Source organism: Zootermopsis nevadensis, unplaced genomic scaffold (genome assembly GCF_977971745.1).
Source record: "Zootermopsis nevadensis isolate Lab colony 2312 unplaced genomic scaffold, Znev_1.0 Znev_ptg000013l, whole genome shotgun sequence".
NCBI classification, from domain to species: domain Eukaryota; kingdom Metazoa; phylum Arthropoda; class Insecta; order Blattodea; family Termopsidae; genus Zootermopsis; species Zootermopsis nevadensis.
In genome coordinates this window covers 2,901,718-2,922,000 of record NW_028259145.1, presented here as the reverse complement: position 1 = coordinate 2,922,000, position 20,283 = coordinate 2,901,718, and the positions used below count along the sequence as shown (strand labels likewise).

The 20,283-nt window shown below is 40.6% G+C and overlaps 1 protein-coding gene and 1 long non-coding RNA gene across 3 annotated transcripts in view; one reads left to right on the top strand and one right to left on the bottom strand.

Annotated features, from left to right (window-relative positions):
• Positions 1-18,748, bottom strand: part of Cht6 (Chitinase 6) — a 102,601-nt gene extending 83,853 nt beyond the window's left edge. For both annotated transcript variants that reach the window (XM_087348438.1, XM_087348439.1), the window contains exon 1: positions 18,572-18,748. The gene's annotated coding sequence lies outside the window, so the exon portion shown is untranslated. The remainder of the gene's footprint in view (positions 1-18,571) is intronic.
• Positions 1-20,283, top strand: part of LOC147873838 (uncharacterized) — a 121,170-nt gene that overhangs the window by 91,348 nt on the left and 9,539 nt on the right. The gene's annotated exons all lie outside the window — the stretch shown is intronic.

Below are 20,283 nucleotides of genomic sequence, written 5' to 3'. Positions count from 1 at the left end.
GCCAAGAACGTATATGAACAGGTCCCAGTCCGAGAAAAGGATGGAAGGATCCTGTTCACATGGACCTGTCGTCAGACAGAACACTAAATAATAATAAGATGAGGTGGTCTAGTGGTTAGAACGCTGGCCTTGTAATCCTGGGGTCTCGGGTTCGATTCCCGGCGGTGCCCGAATTTATAACTTGTGTTGGGCAAGGCCGTGGTCTAGGCAACACGGAGTTTTCCTCCGTGGCATCCCAACAATTACTCCATTCACACACAGAAGAAGGCAATGGCAAACCACTTCTGGATCATCTGCCAAGAACGTATATGAACAGGTCCCAGTCCGAGAAAAGGATGGAAGGATCCTGTTCACATGGACCTGTCGTCACACAGAACACTAAATAATAATAAGATGAGGTGGTCTAGCGGTTAGAACGCTGGCCTTGTAATCCTGGGGTCTCGGGTTCGATTCCCGGCGGTGCCCGAATTTATAACTTGTCTTGGGCAAGGCCGTGGTCTAGGCAACACGGAGTTTTCCTCCGTGGCATCCCAACAATTACTCCATTCACACACAGAAGAAGGCAATGGCAAACCACTTCTGGATCATCTGCCAAGAACGTATATGAACAGGTCCCAGTCCGAGAAAAGGATGGAAGGATCCTGTTCATATGGACCTGTCGTCACACAGAACACTAAATAATAATAAGATGAGGTGGTCTAGCGGTTAGAACGCTGGCCTTGTAATCCTGGGGTCTCGGGTTCGATTCCCGGCGGTGCCCGAATTTATAACTTGTCTTGGGCAAGGCCGTGGTCTAGGCAACACGGAGTTTTCCTCCGTGGCATCCCAACAATTACTCCATTCACACACAGAAGAAGGCAATGGCAAAACACTTCTGGATTATCTGCCAAGAACGTATATGAACAGGTCCCAGTCCGAGAAAAGGATGGAAGGATCCTGTTCATAAGAATGCGAAAGAAAGCGTTTGTAGCCTGACTTAAGGTAATGTCCATGTATTTTTCTGGAGGGACTAAATAAAACCATGAATATCTTCAGTCAGAATAGCCGGTCTGCTGGTCGAGACATGATGTTACTATAAATCGATTTCGACAGTTGAAAACTTCGTTTTAAATAACCAAAGAATTTTGGTCACCGGTAACTTTCACAGTGTTGAGGGCGTTCGGCACGGGCCACTGTTTGCAAACTTCAGTCCCGAAAGACGGAATCTTGTTCGTTTATTCAGAGTCGTGGAGGCGGAACAGATTTAAAACAGTTTGGCTCACGTAACGACGACGCAATTAAGACCGGAGTAAGAACGGGTCGTTCCGATGTGTAAAGAGACGCCCACAAAGAAGTTGTGTGACGCGCGTTACTATTACAGCGCGTCACGGTTTGAATCTGTTACACGCTTAAGTAAAACGTTCACACTTTCTGTAAACAAACAGCCATTCAAGACGGATTACTAAAAACAGACAAAAATAAAATACCCCTTTGACTTAAAATGGCTGTCTTCTGGGGTGTGGTGATGTATAGTCTGATAGACGTTTCAGAGGTGCGTGTTGTCTCCATCACCAGGGCAGTCGCCCAGAACACAGCAATTTTCGTATTTGCCGTCTTGAGAACCTCAAATCTCACAGAGTTATTATTGTATGATTTGAAGCTTTCACAGCGGTGAGTACGAATATTTCATCTGGGTTGTTGCGTCGTGTAGTCTGGTCGATGTTAACCAACGTTTCAGAGGTCATACTGCCTCAGTCATCAGAGTATAAAGATTTCTGTCATCTGGGTTGTTGCACTGTGTAGTCTGGTCGATGTTTACCAACGTTTCAGAGGTCATACTGCCTCAGTCATCAGAGTATAAAGATTTCTGTCTTCTGGGTTGTTGCGCTGTGTAGTCTGGACGATGTTTACCAACGTTTCAGAGGTCATACTGCCTCAGTCATCAGAGTATAAAGATTTCTGTCTTCTGGGTTGTTACGCTGTGTAGTCTGGTCGATGTTTACCAACGTTTCAGAGGTCATACTGCCTCCGTCATCAGAGTATGAAGATTTCCGTCTTCTGGGTTGTTGCGCTGTGTCGTCTGGTCGATGTTTACCAACGTTTCAGAGGTCATACTGCCTCCATCATCAGGGCGATGAGTATGAAGATTTCTGTCTTCTGGGTTGTTGCGCTGTGTAGTCTGGTCGATGTTTACCAACGTTTCAGAAGTCATACTGCCTCCATCATCAGAGCGATGAGTATGAAGATTTCTGTCTTCTGGGTTGTTGCGCTGTGTAGTCTGGTCGATGTTTACCAACGTTTCAGAGGTTATATTGCCTCCGTCATCAGAGTATGAAGATTTCTGTCTTCTGGGTTGTTGCGCTGTGTAGTCTGGTCGATGTTTACCAACGTTTCAGAGGTTATATTGCCTCCGTCATCAGAGTATGAAGATTTCTGTCTTCTGGGTTGTTGCGCTGTGTAGTCTGGTCGATGTTTACCAACGTTTCAGAGGTCATACTGCCTCCGTCATCAGAGTATGAAGATTTCTGTCTTCTGGGTTGTTGCGCTGTGTAGTCTGGTCGATGTTTACCAACGTTTGAGAGGTCATACTGCCTCCGTCATCAGACTATGAAGATTTCTGTCTTCTGGGTTGTTGCGCTGTGTTGTGTGGTCGATGTTTACCAACGTTTCAGAGGTCATACTGCCTCCGTCATCAGAGTATGAAGATTTCTGTCTTCTGGGTTGTTGCGCTGTGTAGTCTGGTCGATGTTTACCAACGTTTCAGAGGTCATACTGCCTCCGTCATCAGAGTATGAAGATTTCTGTCTTCTGGGTTGTTGCGCCGTGTAGTCTGGTAGATGTTTACCAACTTTTCAGAGGTCATACTGCCTCCGTCATCAGGGCGATTCAACGCCCTGAAGACGTTGTCACTCACCTTTAACCTATGCTAGGACGTAAATTCATTCCACAAAAACAAATCGTATTTCTTTATTAATTAAACTAAGAGACATTATGCACTAACATTCTCCTTTGAATGACGATTAGTATACTTGTCAGTAATTGCTTAGTAAAAGCGTAGATATGCGTGTAGATAATTTTAATTTTTTGACAGAAGTCTGAAATATATTAATGCTTGCGTTTTATTCAGGATATACAGAAGTTATCGGCAGTCTTTTCCTACTGTCTAATGCGAATGGATTTCATTATGAAATGTAGGCTTATTCATTTGGCTCAGAGATCTAATTTGTAAGTTTCTGTTAATTACTCGAAATTTCAAGTGTAGTTTCACTGTAATAAAGAATAACTATAATTACATAAGATAACAGTCTTCATTGCAAAAACTAACCTACTTGAATAAAGTTTAAATTACCTAATGTGTGTAGTATATAAAGCAGTTTCCTTTCCTGGATGTTATTCTTCACGACTGAAATGCAACTTTACTAACTCAAAACGTTGTATAACGTTTTCCTTATTTAATCGTGTCTATGCAATGAACGCTACAATTGGTTGAGAAACTTCGACTGCGTCTGCTGTAAATAACTTTGTTTGTATAAAAGTCAGTGGAAATAAACTCTCTGGCCAAATGTTTACAGCTCACGCTATTTGTGACTTTTAATTTATAGAAAGTGTGAACTATTTCCGAAGTACTAACAGGCCTACAAATCTGAAAAGCAATACACTGTAATGTGTCAGAGGAAAGATTATAAGTTTGTTTTCGTTTTACGGTGTACAATTCTGCCGCATAGCGTGACAGACTGATTAACTTTGCTGAATCTTACCGTCACAAATTAAAATTCGAAGTCTTTGATCTCTTAGTTTTTCGGAAAGGGAAAAAGAACATCTATGGGGCATCAAACCGCACGTAAAGAATGCCACGATATAATAAATATTATATATCTGGACGCCCTGCTTGTCAGTAGCTTGGCTTCAATCCCTGGTGGCTAGTGAAATTCGTTATGAACGAAGTGGAACTGAATCTCATTTATCTCAGATTTCTTCTGTTAGTCATCACACATACGCTGCTCCATATTCATCTGGCACCACCTCAAGGGGTGTGTAAGGCCTGAGGAAGTCGGGCCTTTTCATACCCTCATTCCCAAGTTAAGGGCTTTATGGCTGGCCTCAGAATAGAGGTACTTAAGTACAATTATTTATTTATTTAGTGTTCTGTCTGGCGACAGGTCCATATGAACAGGATCCTTCGATCCTTTTCTCGGACTGGGACCTGTTCATATACGTTCTTGGCAGATGATTCAGAAGTGGTTTGCCATTGCCTTCTTCTGTGTGTGAATGGAGTAATTGTTGGGATGCCACAGAGAAACCGGGGAAGCCCCCGGAGGAAAACTCCGTGTTGCCTAGACCACGGCCTTGCCCAACACAAGTTATAAATTCGGGCACCGCCGGGAATCGAACCCGAGACCCCAGGATTACAAGGCCAGTGTTCTAACCGCTAGACCACCGTGGCTATTTTAAGTACAATACACGAGGAATAAGTAAGTAGCTACTTAGCAAGAAGTAAAGGCCGACACATACCTGGGGGTATCGTTCGTTTTCGCTTGTCTGGTATTGGTAAATGCAGCTCATAAATCTACTGAGGATTAGGTACAAGGCCTCAAGATGGCGAAGAATTAATAACTGTTCTATTATAATAGTGTTTATCGATATTTTTTTACAAAATCTTTGTAAATAATGACGTGTATTCCGTTTTACTGTTATTAATTATTAAAAATTTTCTTTTAGGTAAGTAATATATATCTAAAGATAAAATCTATGGCCATGTGAGTATTTTGAATCAAGAAACGAATTAATGTTGCACATGATACTATTGTAAGAAAACTTACGTAAGGCTATAAAAGGTTTCATTAAGTCTCTCAAGGGAGTGAAACGATATTTCTCTCAATTTATGTAACACCCTTAAACTGACAGATACCAGTGTTAAACACTCATATAGGCTTAAGATAAATGTCTTATATACTCGTGAAGTTTCATCTGTGAAATGATTACGTTCTAAATTAAAGTAGTCGTTGAATCAAAATATTTTTTTAAAGTCGTAAAGCTGTATCGAGGTTGATCAAAAGTCGTCCTGAGACATTTTACTCGGTCACAGAAAAAACGAATGTTATGATAGTAAAAATGGAAGGTTTTTTTCGATTTTTACCAAAACGCAAACTGAAATTTATACAACATAGCGAACAAGTGACTGTCGCAATCAAAAGCAGACACGCTTACCTTGAGACTCCAGGCTGAATGACACTTTTAGCTGTGCCGTCACCAGATGGCTCTGGTTTTGTACTCATTTCTCTGTCACTGGATCTGGTTCAATTTTATTTAATACCCGTATAAAAGTTCCCATGTGAGGTTCTTTATATTTTTTCAGCAAAGGAAAATCGGTTCGTCGATGTTAATCTTCTGGGTTATGACGCCGTGTGACTCTGAAGATGAAGACAGCGTGTTTCACCGAGACTTTGGTATCTATTGACTAGTCAGTCCGCCCGTCGTCATAACCCAGAACAAAATCAACTTATTCCTTCACCGCGATGGAAACCTCGAATCTAGAAAGAGAGTTTCTATAACCTTGATAAAGACGTAAATTAAAGTCCTTTAGGAATCTGACTTTGCTACAGGCAAGTCAAAAATCCGGTCCGTTGATTATTTTTTTCGCCTAAACGAGTTTTATTTTTGAAACTGCAATTAGAAACCGGCGAAGGTTAACACAGTAAAATTGAATCATCCTTGAACTGAAATCTATCAAGGCGACGTTCTTAACCCACATTAGTTAACAACTTCCAGAACAGTGTATTAGTTTCAACAAGTTCATTAATTATAACTAATGCAATAGGACACAACCCTTCTTCAAAAGTTCATAGCCTCTGAGCCAGCTGAGGAATTTTCAACGTTTTATAGAACTTTAAGATTAATTATCTTACTCAGAAGATACAGATAACGGATTCTGCTCTGAGTACATCAATCTAGTCTCTACGTCATCACACCCTGTTTCTTTACGATCTATTTTAATATTATCATCCCATCAGTGCCCTAGTTCTCTAAGTGGTCTCTTCAGACTTTTCGGCCAAAATTTTGTGTTCATTTCTTGTCTCTCCGATGCCTAGACTTTCTCATTTTCTTTGCCACTAATCACTGTTGTGGAATTTTTTAATAACTCAAAATATTAAACTTCTCACCTTTTAATATTCTCCGTCCTATTGTAATCCCTCTAAACATTTTGCTCAGAATATTGTTTTTAAACATACTCTGTCTATATGAGATTCACACCCACATAAAAGCCTTTGACTGACATTGAGACATGGGGAACCAGTTAGAAATATGTTCTTTAGATAAACTAACAAATGTTTATTCACTTCGATTGTCAGAATATACCATGACAAATGCGTTTCGGCCCCCATACTGTCCCGTTTTTACAGAAGACATCCCAGTTTAATTAAAATAATTCAAATATTTTTTCATTAAAGCGTTTGAGGACTTTGTAAGAATTGAAATACTTTGAATATATTTGTTGCAACCGCCATTAAAACAATAGTTATTTTAATGGCTATCCGGGTTTTACTGGCAGTTTTCCTTTTTCGTGTTTTATTTTAATTTTACGTCACTGTAGTATAATGATTCTGGTCATATGACCTTGAACCGGTGTTTGGGCCGACATTACATTTTTTACAAAAACTTTTTAACTGATGCATCGTTATCATATTATATACACCGTTACTGTGTAACTCATGCAGTTGTTAACTAAATATATTATAATATACGCAAAATATATGTTCGAATACTTGTCATGTGACCTACTTGGTATAGAGGCTGTGTGGCACTGAGTGGTAAATTCCTCATGTATGGCAGTGGTAAGCGAATATGGCGGCTTATGCCAGGTACACACAACTGACGTTTAACCCGTAATTCGTTCGTGCAATCACTCAACCCTTTGAAGCACTAAGCAAATCTAAATACTATTTTAGAATTTAAGTGCCTACATAAAAGAAAACAGAACACGTCTCGATTACAAATATCAACTGGTTAATGATGTTTAAGGAAATAATATACGATATTCTGGAATTTATAGGCGATGAGTAGGTAGTGTCTGGGGGCAATGTTTAACTATTGTGCTTTAAATGGTTTAGGTTCATTAGAACAAAATATTTCGGGTCTGAAAAGATACCGACTGGCTAAGGAGTGCGCTGCATTCGAATGCCATGAAGTCATCGTCAGCGACAGGTTTCTTATTTAATTCGTCAGGAACCTGTAACGAGTGACGTAATGCACTACATTAATCGACCGCTGGAATTCGGGTCAGACCTCTTACTCTCACTGCTGGGAGTGAGGGCCATCTCTACATTAGCGACATGCCCATGAAGGACCTACGTTTGCTCATGGATATATCCGTTTCCGACTGCGTATGTGTCCTCTCGAAGGTCGTGACAGAGACAGGATTTCGTTTTTGCAGACGGACGAACATGGCCGCTATAGAAACGTGGACCCACAATGCGTGTATGAACTATCAGTAATCTAGAACAACTTTGCATGCAGATGGGGAAAAGAAAGATTTTCCAAGTTGATTTTTAACTTCGTAGCGTTTGTTCTGTTTTTTGGTACGTTTAAAGAGGAGTCTCAAGGTTCAAGTCTAGTTGTCGATCGGCTGGAAACAGCACCACACATAGTGGACCGATTTTGTCCAAACTCGGTATGATATGCTCACATTAAATTTTGTCGATCTTTTTCTCATTTTACGGGTTAACTTAAGGGCGTAAGTGGTCATTATGTAGGCTGTTGCCTCCAACAAATTTCGACGTGACGTAACTTGACAGTTTCATTATACGCTTCTTACTGTGTGTAAAGGCTTTAATTCTGTCCATCAGTGACTCTACGACCCGGTGTGGGTCTTGGCCGCCTCTACGGAGGTTTCACGGTCATTCAAGTGTGCATTTGTGAGTAGTGAGTGACCAGTCCACTGACATACATGATTTAAAATTACTTGTATGTGCGTGAATGTTCGCTTGTAGCTTAAGTGGAAAGGCGAAAACTCTAAAAAGTATCCAATTGGAATTTACATAAAGTGTTTGTAGGATTTGAGATTCTGACGGAGAGTCTGAAGATTTCTGTCTTCTGGGTTGTTGCGCTGTGTAGTCTGGTAGACGTTTACCGACGTTTCAGAGGTCATACTGCCTCCGTCATCAGAGTCTGAAGATTTCTGTATTCTGGGTTGTTGCGCTGTGTAGTCTGGTCGATGTTTACCAACGTTTCAGAGGTCATACTGCCTCCGTCATGAGAGTATGAAGATTTCTGTCTTCTGGGTTGTTGCGCTGTGTAGTTCTGGTCGATGTTAACCAACGTTTCGGAAGTCATACTGCCTCCGTCATCAGAGTATGAAGATTTCTGTCTTCTGGGTTGTTGCGCTGTGTAGTCTGGTAGATGTTTACCAACGTTTCAGAGGTCATTTCCGCCTCCATCATCAGGACGATCACCCTGATGATGGAGGCGGCAGTAAGGGGCTTTGAAACGTCTGTAAACTTCTACCAGACTACATGGCGTAACAACCCAGAAGACAGCCATATACGTGCATACATCTTTGGGTTCATTGAAACTAGGGTCGATGGTCATGTCAGTTGATGAGCATAAAAAGAAAGTTAGCCGGATACACTCTGTCATAATTGTAACGTAGCTTAATTATATCTGGGCATCGGGAACTTTTTCTTCCTGTTACGATGCACAAATGCATCCACTCAAGCAAAGACTGGCTACGCCTTCAAATTCCACAGACACAGCGCAAAGGTTATTCCATGTCGACGAAGGAAATGGTGGATGAATTAAAAATTTCAACCCATTGAAGCACTGCGCCTAACGTTGTGTGCCGTACTTCGTATTCAATAGGTCTCCAGTTCAAGTATTTATTGTAAAAGTAAAGGATTTGCATCGAGTACTTCGTGGAGCGCTTTCTATTCTGGAGGTACCAGGATCGAATCTCGTTCGTGAGATATGCTGTCCTGAAGCTTTTTTTTCGATATGGTTAATATTTAACGAAATAAAAGGTAAATAATTTGCTACTCTGTTCACTATCGTAACTTCCCGAGAATATAATTTGTCTCGTATGTTATAGACCCACGGTTTTGAGTCGTTAATACTCCTGCTTCTTTTTCAAGTGATTTTGAATTCAAATTTCGGCGCGGGGACTTCATTTACCAACTGAGAATTTCGATTTTTTTGTCAATCCTTAGAAACAAATATCGATATAGTAACTTAAATTACACCACGACCTCTTCCTTTAATATCCTTTTCAATTATTTATTCACTAATTACGTTATATAATCTGAGCTACTGTGTCATCGTTAAACAATACAGTGTGTACTCTTTCAGGTGCCATAAGCGCCCCAAAATTTGCAAACCAGGTGGGATTTCAGGTTCTCTTGTCGACGGGTTTGAGGATGGCTGTCTTCCTGTAGTTGGTAGAAACTGGCCGACGTTTCAGAGGTTTCCATCATCGGGGTTCTGATGATAGGGGCAGTAAGCATCTCTGAATTGTCGGTAAATTTCTATCAGACTATACGGCGCAACATCCCAGGAGACAATCATCTTTGGATACAGAACAATTAACATCACGCCTGTATAGTTCAGCTAGAAACAATGCCCCAGGCCCAGAAGAGAAATTGTGAAGAATTTCACGCCAAGCTTTTCTCAATCACTCGAGAATTGAAAACGAAAGTCATAGTAAAAGTGAAAAGCAATTGTTACTGTTCCATTACATCAACTGGAAGAACTCTCCTTAAAATTGGCTTTGTTTTCTACACGATAGAATCAGCTAATCCACTCAGACACTAAGCTATCAGATACAAATTTTATAAAGCCAACACGAGAAATTTACGCTACAAAAGGCATGGATATTTAATGCATAGACTGATATTTATTAAACAATATTTCGACAAGGCGGTGATATATCTCGGGTGGCTGGACGCTGGCTTCTCACAGCTAGAGACCGCGTGTTATTCGTGTGACTTGAAGAGAGGTTATGGTTGACTAAGTGAAACTAGACTAGCTTTGTCTCCGAGTTCTTTAATTGTCCCCATGAAACTGTCATTTCACTACTTCGCCACACACATTATGATCACAATAATCCTAACCTAACAGCACAATATCTGAACCTCGGTCATAATTTAGCAGCTTCGTTGTGCTGGTCTCGAAGTAAAAGTTGTATTCTAGCTCAAAGTGAGTCCCTACAGATGAATCACGGAGTTCCAAATATGTAGGGTCATGCATGAACAACATATAAGGTGCAGATTATGAACTTGTGTCTGATTTGACATCCATCATACATCACAGACAAGTGATATATCTGGTTTATTAAAAAATGGGACGACATTGCTCATATCTTAAACCTTCCCGTCCCAAGAATACCTTAGATATGGCTCCAGTCTGTCTACGTACAGCACCATTTTCTTCGCCTTAGGATGTTGCTGGGTGCGGTAGACCAGTGGTATTCAACCTGGGGTACGCGAAGTTATCTTAGGGGGTACGTGAAATTTAAAAAAATATATATATATTATTTTATGATAAACACTGAATAATTAGTAATGTAATTTATTTAATTTATTTTAGATGTAGATTATATACTACGTATAACTTGAATTATAAACCAACAACTTTGGGGGTACAAAGTTGAAGAGAAATTATATCTGGGGGTACGCGAAGACATCTTAGGGGGTACGTGAAATTTTAAAAATATATATTATTTTATGATAAACACTGAATAATCAGTAATGTAATTTATTTAATTTATTTTAGATGTAGATTATATACTACGTATAACTTGAATTATAAACCAATAACTTTGGGGGTACAAAGTTGAAGAGAAATTATATCTGGGGGTACGCGAACAAAAAAGTTTGAATACCACTGGTCTAGACCGTGTCGTTCATTCGAGTGATCAAATTACATGGGTCTGTCCAGGACAGACGGAGCTTAGGCGACTTTCCCCTTGTCCGGATGGGGCGATAATGTCAGACATGGGCTTCTTAATGGAATCCCTCGGAACTACCCAGACGTTCTTAGCGAGTCTTCATCAGATCACTGGACTACTTCAGATGTTGGCGTCATGACGGGATTTATACAGCCGATCGACGAAGTCCGCCACGTAATCGGCGTAAACTGCTCCTTGTCGGGTTGAGCTGTGTAAAGCAGGTCGCAGGACAAACGTAGCTTTCTCCCGAAGATAGTGCTGAAGGAATCCAAGCCTTTGGATCTCGTGGGTTGATTCAGTGTAGGCCAGCAAAGAGATTTGTATCATCTCGTCCCAATCTCTGATGACTCAATACGACTTTCCTCAGGTAATTTTGTACCATCTGTACATATTGTTCGGCCATGCCATCAGACTGCGGGTTAAGAAGGTTTCTTCTGTATCTTGCTTATGTCCGGGCACTGCAATGCCTCTTGCTGGCAGGAGTTAAGACTCCAGATAATCCTGGTCGCTGTCTAGCTCTCTCGTGTCCCAGAAGTAGCAGAAGAATTAGGTAACAAAAACAATTCTTGTTTGAGGATGGCAGAGACCTCCGACCATTTGGTGAAATATTCCGTAGCAATCAGGGGATACGCATTTCCTCTCACGCTGTCAAGGAACGGTCCTGCGATGTCTATGGCGACCCTCTTGAAAGGTGTTTCGACGTTGGAATCGAACCCCGGCTCCTAGTTCGGGGACCTCGGCTTGCTGCGCAGTTCTCAAATTGTTGACACTCTCTTGAAAGTCCTCCATTGAGGTCGGCCAGCGATTCCTTCACTTTGCTCCGTGGAAGGGAGTAGTTGGTCTGCCTTGGTCCTACGGTCGGTCGACTTCCATTGCCGATCTAGCACTCCAGTCTGTTGTTATTAGACAGTTCCGTTGTCCACAGTAGCTTTGGCAAATGGGACTGTGTCAAGCGATGCCTTTGCATTCAGGGAGGGTGCCAAGGTCCCAGCAATTCTCAGCAGCAGCAACGTTCTTTCTGTGGATTAATTTTCAAATTGTTGACATTTCTCTCCAATGTGGCGCCTATGGACGTGGCCGTCGTCCTCTGGATAGCCCAAATTCTGTCAACGTTGGCTTCGGCACCGTGTCCTGGCACTTCCTCTGATTGACAATCTTTGTTATCGATGATCTCCTTGCCAGGTCTTCGTCGAACTCGTCTGGTGGCGGTCGAGTACTCATGCGAGCTCCAGCCACCTTCTTAGTTATGAACCTCCTTCCTTCGCCACTCGTAGTTTCAACACCGGGATGAAGAATAATAAGAACAGAATCCCTGCCTCTGAGACACATTGGACCTGTCTAACGGCATTTATCTCCTGAAAAGCTAATCACCTGATTCTCTGTGTGCACAGTTTTCCTATAACAGCCATGTTCAATTTCGCTTTCATGAACCCGGAAATACGCTAACGGAAGTATAGAAGTGAAACATTCATGCAAATTATTGTGTACCCTTGCCTTCAGAAAAGACAACACTGATTCAGTTATCCAAGATGATATTTTGAGCTTACAATCACTATTCATGCACTTCCTGCAAAAAAAAATGCATGTAGGACTGGCCACGTCTGTCCGCATGAGTCAACACATTAACTATGGTAATCGAGACAACCATGGTAGTATGCTAACTAGGTTAAACAAGGTAACTATAAAGATTGATAGTCTTCTTGGATGTAGCGCCGTTTAGTCTGGTATAATTTCACCAGCATTCAGAGGTCCCTGCTGCCTCCATAATATGGCGATCGCCCTGATGATGGACCTCCGAAACGGTCGTAAATTTCTACCACAGTACACGGCGCTACAACCCAGAAGACAGCCATCTTAGTACTCACCTGAAAATTCTACTTAAGGTAACCATAGTAACCATTATAACCAAGTTAAACACAACTACGATAATCAAGGTAACCAAGTTAGTGAAGTTTACCGGGATGGCAATGGTACCTAGATAACCGTGTACACTTCTGTTTCGTAATCGGGAGGTCTCAAATCATGAATAACCTTATGTTAGGTACGTTAAGCTACGTTATGTGATGTTAACCATAATAACCAAGACAAACACGAGATCAAAGTTAACCAAGATAGCCAAGGTTAACCATGGTGACATGGTGACCTCAGGTTACGTTGTGTTAGAGTAGTTTCGGTTAGTGCAGGTAAGGTTGGGTTGTGAATGTGGAAGTCAGGTTTTATTTATTTATTATTATTTAGTGTTCTGTCTGACGACAGGTCCATATGAACAGGATCCTTCCATCCTTTTCTCGGACTGGGACCTGTTCATATACGTTCTTGGCAGATGATCCAGAAGTGGTTTGCCATTGCCTTCTTCTGTGTGTGAATGGAGTAATTGTTGGGATGCCACGGAGGAAAACTCCGTGTTGCCTAGACCACGGCCTTGCCCAACACAAGTTATAAATTCGAACCCGAGACCCCAGGATTACAAAGCCAGCGTTCTAACCGCTAGACCACCTCATCTTATTATTATTTAGTGTTCTGTCTGACGACAGGTCCATATGAACAGGATCCTTCCATCCTTTTCTCGGACTGGGACCTGTTCATATACGTTCTTGGCAGATGATCCAGAAGTGGTTTGCCATTGCCTTCTTCTGTGTGTGAATGGAGTAATTGTTGGGATGCCACGGAGGAAAACTCCGTGTTGCCTAGACTACGGCCTTGCCCAACACAAGTTATAAATTCGGGCACCTCCGGGAATCGAACCCGAGACCCCAGGATTACAAGGCCAGCGTTCTAACCGCTAGACCACCTCATCTTATTATTATTTAGTGTTCTGTGTGACGACAGGTCCATATGAACAGGATCCTTCCATCCTTTTCTCGGACTGGGACCTGTTCATATACGTTCTTGGCAGATGATCCAGAAGTGGTTTGCCATTGCCTTCTTCTGTGTGTGAATGGAGTAATTGTTGGGATGCCACGGAGGAAAACTCCGTGTTGCCTAGACTACGGCCTTGCCCAACACAAGTTATAAATTCGGGCACCTCCGGGAATCGAACCCGAGACCCCAGGATTACAAGGCCAGCGTTCTAACCGCTAGACCACCTCATCTTATTATTATTTAGTGTTCTGTCTGACGACAGGTCCATATGAACAGGATCCTTCCATCCTTTTCTCGGACTGGGACCTGTTCATATACGTTCTTGGCAGATGATCCAGAAGTGGTTTGCCATTGCCTTCTTCTGTGTGTGAATGGAGTAATTGTTGGGATGCCACGGAGGAAAACTCCGTGTTGCCTAGACCACGGCCTTGCCCAACACAAGTTATAAATTCGGGCACCGCCGGGAATCGAACCCGAGACCCCAGGATTACAAGGCCAGCGTTCTTACCACTATACCATGCAATGCAATGTTTGATAAGACGAGGCAGGTTAGGTTACATATTTAAAATCCAAAATTTCGCCATGCACGCACGTCGAAACTGTGGTATTGCAGTAGATATTACATTTTTGCAGTGTTTTTAATATGAAGGCTTAAGAATGCACTGAAGCGTCAGAGAGTTAGTACTCGTTCATTAAACTAAAGTGGAACACGATTTGTTCTATTAATTTCAACTGCAGTATCACAGAAACAATGGAAGCTGTTAACAGACATGTGAACAGAACACGTTGCTACTACCACTGACGTAATAAGCATGTAACGGGACTCAGGGACCTTTCCCAAGGATTTCACAAATGGACGTCAACAATACCATGTAGAAAGTCGCTCAGAAGAGAGAGTTATTTCAAGCAGTAATGCATATTTACTCGGGCACCAATAATAACACTTCGTTCAGGGGACTTTACAGCAAAGCCGTGCACCAGGACACAGAGGTAGCGTGTGTCAACCTCGAGGTATCCGGTTTCAATATGGCTGCCTTGATTGGCACTGGGTGTTTGTTTGTTTGTTTGTTAACTATCTGCCCTGCCCTGTGGTGATCACAACACGTCTCGCGAAAATAGTTCAGACAATTCTTGTGTATTAGACTGTAGTTTTATGAAAATAGGAGTAATGTGTTGATGAAATATGCACTTTTAATGTCACTTACATTGAAGTTAAGGTAAAACTGTCCCACTATACGCCATGTAGACGCTTGGGGGGAGAGGCGGTATAGCTCCTACTCATTCTTGACCTAGGCACTAGATGGGTTGAGTGGTCAACATCACGCCCCGGCCGGCTTTACCCCCCGGAAAGGACCCCCGGTACCCATTGGACTGGAGGCTGGGTGGGCCCCAGAGGCTAGAGGAAAAATCCTCTGCCCCCGTCGGGGATCGAACCCCGGTCGTCCAGCCCGTAGGTAGTCACTATACATGGAAGATAAGTGGAAAAATTATGGAGCTATGCATTTTAATCCTAAGGGTTCTAGGTAGAACCTCGTTGACAGAGGAAGGAGTAGCCACGGTAGCCTAGGACGGACGCTTGCTTGCAGCGACGGCCAACTCCTCCTGTGAACGGAATTGGCTTAAGTAATAGCACGGACACTCTCCCTTCAACTCCCATAAGCAACTTCTGCATATATTCTGTACTTCATGGCTACTTGATGTCACACTAACCCATTGTCTTTTGCAGTCAGCGATCTGAGTTTCCCTTTCACATACGTCACTTTTATTTTCGTTTGAGGAACTTCGTGTTTTTGGGTTAAGTGTATTTCAAGACTGTGTTTCAGCAATGCATAAAAAATTGTTATTATTGATATTATCCTATTAACATCTTAATAATAATAATACGAATGATAATATTAAAATAGATAATAGTCGTCACAGCATGGTGAGTCCTAGGGATTACGATGGAAGAAGTTGCTTCTTCTGTGAAAAGTAACTGCGAATATAAGGTCCCAAAAAGATCATTACATACATTTAATTAATGAAATAGACATTTTAATAAATTAAACATACGTCAGTATTAGCACTGTGCTGCTCATGTCATCTGTTTAATTATTAACAACTCGCCATTAAAGACACTAGCATGTAACTGAGGAGGACCTTTGACGGATTGCCTGAGTCTTCCGCAACAAAATTCCTTCTGCTGGTTTTCTCGATATAGCAGTATTTAAAACGAAATTGATCATACTATTACTGTTAATAAGTGCGTCCGTAGAATGTCCCGTGTCTTCGTCTCAACGCTAGTCTGCTACTGAGAAGCTGGTGGTTTTAGATTAACTGTAGTTGTTAAACCTGCACAAACTAGGTCGGCCACAAAACAGTGGTGTTTATCAGCATGTCCCTGTGTTTTCAACGCATACCTGTCGAAACATAAGCATTGTCAATGTGTTCCCATGTTCGGACAAATTCACTCCAGATGACGAAACCCGAACAAGGATTATATTGTGCCCCCCCCTGATATTATTATTTAGTGTTCTGTCTGACGACAGGTCCATATGAACAGGATCCTTCCATCCTTTTCTCGGACTGGGACTGTTCATATACGTTCTTGGCAGATGATCCAGAAGTGGTTTGCCATTGCCTTCTTCTGTGTGTGAATGGAGTAATTGTTGGGATGCCACGGAGGAAAACTCCGTGTTGCCTAGACCACGGCCTTGCCCAACACAAGTTATAAATTCGGGCACCGCCGGGAATCGAACCCGAGACCCCAGGATTACAAGGCCAGCGTTCTAACCGATAGACCACCTCATCTTATTATTATTTAGTGTTCTGTGTGACGACAGGTCCATATGAACAGGATCCTTCCATCCTTTTCTCGGACTGGGACCTGTTCATATACGTTCTTGGCAGATGATCCAGAAGTGGTTTGCCATTGCCTTCTTCTGTGTGTGAATGGAGTAATTGTTGGGATGCCACGGAGGAAAACTCCGTGTTGCCTAGACCACGGCCTTGCCCAACACAAGTTATAAATTCGGGCACCGCCGGGAATCGAACCCGAGACCCCAGGATACAGATCAAAATAAATATCTGGTTCCTAATACGAGGGCCTAACTTTGTTTTGGACAAGAATTACAAGCAAAGGGGGTATTAAGTGGGGATTAGATGGAGATAAAGGAAGTGATGTGAAGTGAAGTGTCTTAGTCTCGAAGTGATGAAGTGACTTCAGTTCTTTGGGATAAGATTATCAATTATCATGTACTGAGGTCTGACTTTGTATTTGAGGTTACTCTAAAGTATTAAGATTACTTAATGAATGAGTGTTTTTGAAATGTGTGTGTCCGTGTAAGGTGTGGATGTTCTATTTATGTGTGTAGGGTGTTCTATGGAGTGTACTTATTTTTATTGTATATGTTTTTGTTTAAATCTTGTCAGTCTAATCACAATAAAATTCCTATTAAATATTAAAATATTACCATAATTAACATTTAAATATTTAAAATATTAAGTGATGTTCTTTATCGAAATATTCGATTTACATTAGAACATTTCGATAGAGAATATCATTTAATATATTTTAAATATTTAAATGTTAATTATGGTAATATTTTAATATTTAATAGGAATTTTATTGTGATTAGACTGACAATATTTAAACAAAAATATATATTTATCACAATATGACGCAACTTTATCATCTCATGTATATATTTTGTTGTAATGGTGTAGTATAAGGACCACTGCCACCTAGTGCAACCCTAATTGCAGTAAATAATAATAATGTTAAATTTTTAGAATGTTTCTTATCCATTATAGCTTTCGTAATTTCGAAAGGAGATACGCTTTTAAATATTTTCACTACTTCGATTCACGTCGAAAATTCATTGGACTCTCCGTATTTGCTATAGACGTACAAACATTTCTGTTATTCCTTACAGATTTAAGCCACATTGTTCCTAATTATGACATTAAGTTTTAAATGTCAATTCAAGTGAACGTAAAGGTTAGACCGCAATAATACGTGCACGTACAGAATGGCCGTGACTTTTTAACTTCGTGGAAAAAATATGGGCCCTATATAGGACTGCTTTTACAAGTATATATTATTCTATGTCTCACTGTTTCTCATAAACTCTGCAATAAATATTGGTTTGTCTTAAGATACTAAATGTCGTATACAGAGTATGGTCTAAGTATTTAGCAAACAGAATATTGTGAGATTATTCCTATTTGCACAAATAAATCACTAGATTTATAATGTCTGATATACTGATAAATACGCTGTCGCTATCAAACTATTTTCATAATATAAATTTTATTTCTTAATATATTTTCTCTAAAGTTGATCACCTATTCCCTCGTTTGACCTTGGCTCCCTGCATCCATCTCATTTCCGAAGGTCAATTGTATGTACCTTCAGGTTAACTGTGTAATTAATCTAGCCGTAGGCTATAATAAATAACCGTTTTAAACGATATCCGAGTTTCTTATTGTTGAATTATGACTTGTATAAATGCTCATCACAAATATATTTTATATTATTTATAGTTAATTTCGTTCGGCCATAATTTTTATAGCATTATCCGCTTCGCCAGTTCATAATAATATAAAGTAGCTCTGAATAGTACTCCGTTAATCGTTAAAATGTATTATATATAACCATTCGCTCTGTTTTGAAATATGTATTTAACATATACGACGTTTCGATACTTTAATCTGATATATCCATCGCATCTTCGCAGAACAAGACGTAGGCATATGCTGGCTCGCCTAATACTGGAAGGCTAAACGTGTTGTATAAGGAATTTGAATACTCACGTTGGCTGCAGGCTTTGCAACGTGTGGTTGGCAACGTAGGTTTTTACAGCAACGAAGACGTAACACAACAAAAACACATTACGTCTGGTCCTAACACTAATGAAATACTACGCGCACTAACATTGTACAGTACTGGACAAATTCTGGACACTCACTGACTGACTTGACAGTGTCTCGCTGGACTGCATCTGGAATCGTGAAGCAGGAGAAAGGGAAGGTGAACTGGAGAAATCGAGAGGTAACACCCACTCTACCCTACCCCTCCCCCCAACTTGGCACTAGCTGCGAGGTGTGGTACATTCTTTGTAAGATCACGAAGATAAATATTGCAATGTAAATTTTACCAGGGAATTTCATTACGAGATCTGATGTGGTCGAAGTATGAACTTGTCAGACAAGACTCAGAATATTTAGGATGGTGCATCAACCTTGAGGAATTGTATAGATCAGTGGTATTCAAACTTTTATGTTCGTGTACCCCCAGATATAATTTCTCTTCAACTTTGTACCCCCAAAGTTGTTGGTGTATAATTCAAGTTATACATAGTATATAATCTACACCTAAAATAAATTACATTACTGATTATTCAGTGTTTATCATAAAATAATATATTTTTTTTAAATTTCACGTACCCCCTAAGATGTCTTCGCGTACCCCCAGATATAATTTCTCTTCAACTTTGTACCCCAAAGTTGTTGGTGTATAATTCAAGTTATACATAGTATATAATCTACACCTAAAATAAATTAAATAAATTACATTACTGATTATTCAGTGTTTATGATAAAATAATATTTTTTTTTTAAATTTCACGTACCCCCTAAGATCTCTTCGCGTACCTCCAGATATAATTTCTCTTCAACTTTGTACCCCCAAAGTTGTTGGTGTATAATTCAAGTTATACATAGTATATAATCTACATCTAAAATAAATTAAATAAATTACATTACTGATTATTCAGTGTTTATCATAAAAAAAAATTAAAATTCACGTACCCCCTAAGATATCTTCGCGTACCCCCGGGGGTACACGTACTCCAGGTTGAATACCACTGGTATAGATCGTTGTCTTCTGGTTAGGAATTTGCTGTAGGAGTTAATCGCTGAAAGTTGCTGGTTTGATTGTATAGGACCTTTGTAAAAACTTCGTATTGTGGTACAGTCACATTAAAAACAACGGATGGAAATCAGAAATTCCATTTTTCCAGGTCACGTTACTAGAAGAATATCTCTGGCTAGAGACGGACATTTCCCTCGGCCACAACGTAAGTGTTTAGGAGCTAACAACCCTCGTGTTATTGTTTTGTTTGTATTTTAACGCGTCGACCATGAATTTGTTAAAATCTACCTTCATACCTATAAACCATCTTCATAGATATTTAGTTTCTATTTCGTGTATCATACGAGCGTTCAAATTTTGAGGACCAAGTCTTCAAGACTTGGCTAAGCCCCCTAAGGGCAATCACAACATTCTTAAGTAATGCAGCACAGTCAAGAAACTTTTACTGGTTATTAGCATTCTACTTTTTTTTTAAAAGAAAAATAATGAAACACCACGCGATTACCTTCAAGAGCATTTAACTAACTGATCTTTGTAATTCTGAACTGTCATGAAGATTGCTGTCTTCTGGGTTGTTTCGCCGTAGATGGACAGCAATCTTTAGACCCACCGCCTTGTAAACCTCAAATCTTAAATTGAACTGTTGTATTTT